We start from the raw sequence: 8,211 nt of genomic DNA on the forward strand, positions 1-8,211 counted from the left end.
CACTCAGCGTGGCGTGTGTACGCCAAGTACGTACCACGTGCGGGACTCTGTACGCAAATAGCGTATAAAGTGCGTAGCACGTGTAGTCAGTCTAGCGGCCATAACGGCTCCATGGTAAAAGTGTATATAGAGGTATAGCTTTGCGGTCTAAGATAATATTGACATTATCAGCATTACCACTGGACTTATAAGGCAGTACCACTGTACTTATACGCCAGTACCACTAGACTTATAAGGCAGTACCACTGGAATTATATGGCATTACCATTGGACTTATATGGAAATACCTCTGGACTTATATGGCAGTACCACTGGACTTATGGCAGTAACACTGGACTTACAAGGCAGTACCAATGGACTGGAATTATACAACAGTACCACTGGACTTATATGGCAGTATCCCTGGACTTATATGGCAGTACCACTGGACTTATATGGCAGTACCACTGGACTAGTACAGCAGTATGCCTGGATTTATATGCCAGTACCATTGGATTTCTATGGCAGTACCCCTGGACTTATATGGCAGTACCACTGGACTGGACTTACATGGCAGTACCACTGAACTTTAACAGCAGCACCCCTGGACTTATACGGCAGCACCCCTAGACTTATATGGCAGTACCACTGGACTTATACGGCAGTACCACTGGACATTTACCTCTGTACCCCTGGACTTATATGGCAGTACCACTGGACTAACATGGCAGTACCACTGGACGGGACTTATACTGCAGTACCACTGGACTTAAATGGTAGTACCTCAGGTCTTATATGCCTGTACCACTGGACTTATATGGCATTACCACTGGACTTATATGGCAGTACCTCAGGACTTATATGGCAGTACAAATGGACTTATGGCAGCACCATTGGACTTACACGGCAGTACCAATTGACTGGACTTATACGGCAGTACCCCTGGACTTATATGGCAGTACCACTGGACTTATATAATAGTACACTGGATTGATATGGCAGTACCACTGGACTAATATGGCAGTACCACTGGAATTATATGGCAGTACCACTGGACTTATACAGCAGTATGGCTGGATTTATATGCCAGTACCACTGGATTTCTACAGTAGTACCATTGGATTTCTACAGCAGTACCCCTGGACTTATACGGCAGTTCCACTGGACTTACATGGCAGTACCACTGAACTGGACTTACACGGCAGTACCACTGAATTTATACGGCAACACCACTGGACTTATACGGCAGCACCCCTAGACTTATATGGCAATACCAATGGATTTATATGGCAGCACCCCTGGAATTATACGGCAGCAATCCTGAACTTATACAGCAGTACCACTGGACTTATACGTCAGTTCCACTGGACTTATACGGCTGAACCCCTGGACTTATATGGCAGTACAACTGGACTTACATGGCAGAACCACTGGACTGGACTTATATGGCAGTACCCCTGGACCTATACTGCAGTACAACTGGACTTATATGGCAGTACCACTGGACTTATATGTCAGTACTTCTGGACTTATACGGCAGTACCACTTGATTCATGGCTGTACCACTGGACTTAGATGGCAGTAACAATGGACTGGACTTATACATCAGTACCCCTGGACTTATACAACAGTACCCAGGACTTATATGGCAGTATCACTGGACTTATATGGCAGTGCCACTGGACTTATATGGCAGTACCTCTGGACTTATGGCAGTACCACTGGACATACATGGCAGTACCAATGGACTGGAGTTATACCGCAATACCCCTGGACTTATATGGCAGTACCCCTGGACTTATATGGCAGTACCACTGGACTTATACAGCAGTATGCCTGGATTTATATGCCAGTACCACTGGATTTATACGGCAGTACCTCTGAACTTATACGGCAGTACCACTGGACTTACATGGCAGTATGACTGGACTGGACTTACACGGCAGTACCACTGAACTTATACATCAACACCATTGGACTTAAACAGCAGCACCCCTAGACTTATATGGCAGGTCCACTGGACTTACACGGCAGCAATCCTGAACTTATACAGCAGTATTACTGGACTTATACGGCAGTACCACTGGACTTATACAGCTGTGCCCCTGGATGTATAATGCAGTACCACTGGACTTACATGGCAGTATGACTGGACTGGACTTACACGGCAGTACCACTGAACTTATACATCAACACCATTGGACTTAAACAGCAGCACCCCTAGACTTATATGGCAGGTCCACTGGACTTACACGGCAGCAATCCTGAACTTATACAGCAGTATTACTGGACTTATACGGCAATACCACTGGACTTACATGGCAATACCACTGGACTGGACTTATACGGCAGTACCCCTGGACTTATACTGCAATACCACTGGACTTATATGGCAGTATCTCTGGACTTATGCGCCAGTACAACTGGACTTTTACGGCAGTACCACTGGACTTATATGGCAGTACCACTGGACTTATATGGCAGTACCTCTGGACTTATATGGCAGTACCAATGGATTTAAACGGCAGTACCTCTGGATTTATACGGCAGTACCTCTGGACTTATACTGCATTACCCCTGGACATATACGGCAGTACCCCTGGACTTAAACGTCAGTACCCCTGGACTTACATAGCAGTACTATTGGACCGGACTTATACGGCAGTACCCCTGGACTTATACGGCAGTACCACTGGACTTATATTGCAGAGCCACTACACTGCACATATGCGGCAGTACCCCTTGACTTATACGGCAGTATCCCTGGTCTTATGCGGCAGTCCCACTGGATATATGTTACAGTACCCCTGTACTTATACGGCAGTACCCCTTTACTTATATGGCAGTACCACTGGACTGGACTTAAATGGCAGTACCTCTGGACTTATACTGCAGTACCACTGGACTTATATGGCAGTACCACTGGACTTACATTGCAGTACCAATGGACTGGACTTTTACGGCAGTATCCCTGGACTTATACAGCGGTACCCTGGACTTATACGGCAGTACCACTGGACTTATACGGCAGTACCACTGGACTTATACAGCTGTACCCCTGGACTTATATGGCAGTACCACTGGACTTACATGGCAGTACCACTGGACTGGACTTATATGGCAGTACCCCTGGACTTATACTGCAGTACCACTGGACTTATATGGCAGTACCTCTGGACTTATACGCCAGTACCACTGGACTTTTATGGCAGTAGCACTGGACTTATATGGCAGTACCACTGGACTTATATGGCAGTACCACTGGACTTATATGGCAGTACCTCTGGAATTATATGGCAGTACCAATTGACTTATTGCAGTACCACTGGAATTACATGGCAGTACCAATCGACTAGACTTTTATGGCAGTATCCCTGGACTTAAATGGCAGTACCACTGGACTTATATAATAGTACCACTGGACTTATATGTCAGTACCACTGGACTTATATGGTAGTACCATTGGACTTATACGGCAGTATGCCTGGATTTATACGGCATTACCACTGGATTTATACGGCATTACCACTGGATTTATATGACAGTACCCCTGGACTTATATGACAGTACCGCTGGACTTACATGGGAGTACCACTGGCCTTTTACAGCAGCACCCCTGTACTTATACGGCAGCACCCATAGACTTATATGGCAGTACCACTGGACTAATACGGCAGTACCACTGGACTTATACGGCTGTACTCCAGGACTTATATGGCAACACCACTGGACTTACCCGGCAGTTCTACTCGACTGGACTTATACATCAGTACCCCATTACTTATACGGCAGTACCACTGGACTTATATCATAGTAGCTCTTGACTTATACACCAGTACCACTGGATTTATATGGCAGTACCACTGAACTTATATGGCAGTACCTCTGGATTTATACGGCAGTACCTCTGGACTAATACGGCAGTACCACTGGAATTACATGGCAGTACCACTGCACTGAACTTACACGGCAGTACCACTAAACTTATACGGCAACCCCCCTGGACATATACAGCAGCACCCCTATACTTATATGGCAGTACCACTGGACTTACACGGCAGCAATCCTGAACTTATACAGCAGTATTAATGGACTTATAGGGCAGTACCACTGGACTTATACAGCTGTACCCCTTGGCTTATATGGCAATACCACTGGACGGGACTTACACGGCAGTACCCCTGGACTTATATGGCAACACCCCTGGATTTATACGGCAGCACCCCTAGACTTATATGGCAGTACCACTGGACTTATATGTCAGCACCCCTGGACTTACACTGCAGCAATCCTGATCTTATAAAGCAGTACCACTGGACTTATACAGCTGTAACCCTGGACTTATATGGCAATACCACTGGACTTACATGGCAGTACCACTGGACTGGAATTATACGGCAGTACCCCTAGACTTATACTGCAGTACCACTGGACTTATATGGCAGTACCTCTGTACTCATACGCCAGGACCACTGGACATATAAGGCAGTACCACTGGACTTATATGGCATTACCACTGGACTTATATTGCAATACCTCTGTACTTATGGCAGTAACACTGGACTTACATGGCAGTACCAATGGACTGGAATTATACGGCAGTACCACTGGACTTATATGGCAGTACCCCATGACTTATATGGCAGTACCACTGGACTTATATGGCAGTACCACTGGACTAATACAGCAGTATGCCTGGATTTATATGCCAGTACCACTGGATTTCTACGGCAGTACCCCTCGACTTATATGGCAGTACCACTGGACTGGACTTACACGGCAGTACCACTGAACTTATACGACAGCACCCCAGGACTTATACGGCAGCACCCCTAGACTTATATGGCAGTACCACTGGACTTATACGGCAGCACCCCTGGACTTATACGGCAACAATCCTGAACTTTTACAGCAGTACCACTGGACTTATATGGCAGAACCACTGGACATATTTACGGCTGTACCCCAGGACTTATATGGCAGTACCACTGGACTTACATGGCAGTACCACTGGACTGGACTTATACTGCAGTACCACTGGACTGATACGTCAGCACCACTGGACTTACACGGCAGCAATCCTGAACTTTTACAGCAGTATTTCTGGACTTATACGGCAGTACCACTGGACTTATACAGCTGTGCCCATGGACTTATATGGCAGTACCACTGGACTTACATGGCAGTACCACTGGACTGGACTTATATGGCAGTACCCCACGACTTATACTGCAGTACCACTGGACTTATATGGCAGTACCTCTGGACTTATACGCCAGTACAACTGGATTTTTACGTCAGTATCACTGGACTTATATGGCAGTACCACTGGACTTATATGGCAATACCTCTGGACTTATATGGCAGTATCAATGAACTTATGGCAGTACCACTGGACTTACATGGCATTACCAATGGACTGGACTTTTACGGCAGTACCCCTGGACTTATATGGCAGTACCACTGGACTCATATAATAGTACCACTGGACTTATATGTCAGTACCACTGGACTTACATGGTAGTACCACTGGACTTATACGGCAGAATGCCTGGATTTATACGGCATTACCACTAGATTTATACGGCATTACCACTGGATTTATATGACAGTACCCCTGGACTTATATGGCAGTACCGTTGGGCTTACATTGCAGTACCACTAGACTTATACGGCAGCACCCCTGGACTTATACGGCAGCACCCATAGACTTATATGGCAGTACCACTGGACTAATGCGGCAGTACCACTGGAGTTATGGAAGTACAACTGGACTTACATGGTAGTAACAATGGACTGGACTTATATGTCAGTACCCCTGGACTTATACGGCAGTACTCTGGACTTATATGGCAGTATCACTGGACTTATATGGCAGTACCACTGGACATATACGGCAGTCTGCCTGGATTTATATGGCAGAACCATTGGATTTATGTCAGTACCACTGGATTTATACGGCAGTACCACTGGACTTACATGGCAGTACCACTGGACTGGACTTACCCGGCAGTACCACTGAACTTATATGGCAGCACCCCTGGACTTATACGGCAGTACCCCTGCACTTATACGTCAGTACCACTGGACTTTTACGGCAGTACCATTGGACAGATTCGGCTGTACCCCTGGACTTATACAGCATTACCACTGTACTTACACGGCAGCACCCCTGGACTTATACGGCAGTACCACTGGACTTACATGGCAGTACCTCTGGACTTATACGGCAGTACCACTGGACTTATACGACAGTACCTCTGAACTTATACATCAGTACCACTGGAGTTATATGTCAGTACCACTGGACTTATATGGCAGTACCTCTGGACTTACTTATATGTCAGTACCACTGTACTCATGGCAGTATGCCAAGACTTATACGGCAGTATGCCTATACTTATACAGCAGGTAATCTGGACTTATACCGCATTACCCCTGGACTTATACAGCAGTACCCCTGGACTTAAACGTCAGTACCCCTGGACTTACATAGCAGTACTATTGGACAGGACTTATACGGCAGTACCCCTGGACTTATATGGCAGTACCACTGGACTTATATTGCAGAGACACTAGACTGCACATATGCGGCAGTACCCCTTGACTTATACGGCAGTATCCCTGGTCTTATGTGGCAGTCCCACTGGATATATGTAGCAGTACCCCTGTACTTATACGGCAGTACCCCTTTACTTATATGGCAGTACCAAGGGACTGGACTTATACGGCAGTAGCCCTGGACTTATACTGCAGTACCACTGGACTGGACTTATACTGCAGTACCACTGGACTGATACGTCAGCACCACTGGACTTACACGGCAGCAATCCTGAACTTTTACAGCAGTATTTCTGGACTTATACGGCAGTACCACTGGACTTATATAAGTACAACTGGACTTACATGGTAGTAACAATGGACTGGACTTATATGTCAGTACCCCTGGACTTATACGGCAGTAATCTGGACTTATATGGCAGTATCACTGGACATATACGGCAGTCTGCCTGGATTTATATGGCAGAACCACTGGATTTATACTGCAGTACCATTGAATTTATGTCAGTACCACTGGATTTATACGGCAGTACCACTGGACTTACATGGCAGTACCACTGGACTGGACTTACCCGGCAGTACCACTGAACTTATATGGCAGCACCCCTGGACTTATACGGCAGTACCCCTGCACTTATACGTCAGTACCACTGGACTTTTACGGCAGTACCATTGGACAGATTCGGCTGTACCCCTGGACTAATACAGCATTACCACTGTACTTACACGGCAGCACCCCTGGACTTTTACGGCAGTACCACTGGACTTACATGGCAGTACCTCTGGACTTATACGGCAGTACTACTGTACTTATATGACAGTACCTCTGAACTTATACATCAGTACCACTGGACTTATATGTCAGTACCACTGGACTTATATGGCAGTACCTCTGGACTTATACGTCAGTACCACTGTACTCATGGCAGTATGCCAAGACTTATACGGCAGTATGCCTGTACTTATACAGCAGTACCTCTGGATTTATACTGCATTACCCCTGGACTTATACGGCAGTACCCCTGGACTTAAACGTCAGTACCCCTGGACTTACATAGCAGTACTATTGGACCGGACTTATACGGCAGTACCCCTGGACTTATACGGCAGTACCACTGGACTTATATTGCAGAGCCACTACACTGCACATATGCGGCAGTACCCCTTGACTCATACGGCAGCATCCCTGGTCTTATGCGGCAGTCCCACTGGATATATGTAGCAGTACCCCTGTACTTATACGGCAGTACCCCTTTACTTATATGGCAGTACCACTGGACTGGACTTAAATGGCAGTACCCCTGGACTTATACTGCAGTACCACTGGACTTATATGGCAGTACCACTGGACTAACATTGCAGTACCAATGGACTGGACTTTTACGGCAGTACCCCTGGACTTATACAGCGGTACCCTGGACTTATACGGCAGTACCACTGGACTTATACGGCAGTACCACTGGACTTATACAGCTGTACCCCTGGACTTATTTGGCAGTACCACTGGACTTACATGGCAGTACCACTGGACTGGCCTTATATGGCAGTACCCCTGGACTTATACTGCAGTACCACTGGACTTATATGGCAGTACCTCTGGACTTATACGCCAGTACCACTGGACTTTTATGGCAGTAGCACTGGACTTATATGGCAGTACCACTGGACTTA

The sequence above is a fragment of the Pseudophryne corroboree genome, chromosome 8 (genome assembly GCF_028390025.1).
Source record: "Pseudophryne corroboree isolate aPseCor3 chromosome 8, aPseCor3.hap2, whole genome shotgun sequence".
NCBI classification, from domain to species: domain Eukaryota; kingdom Metazoa; phylum Chordata; class Amphibia; order Anura; family Myobatrachidae; genus Pseudophryne; species Pseudophryne corroboree.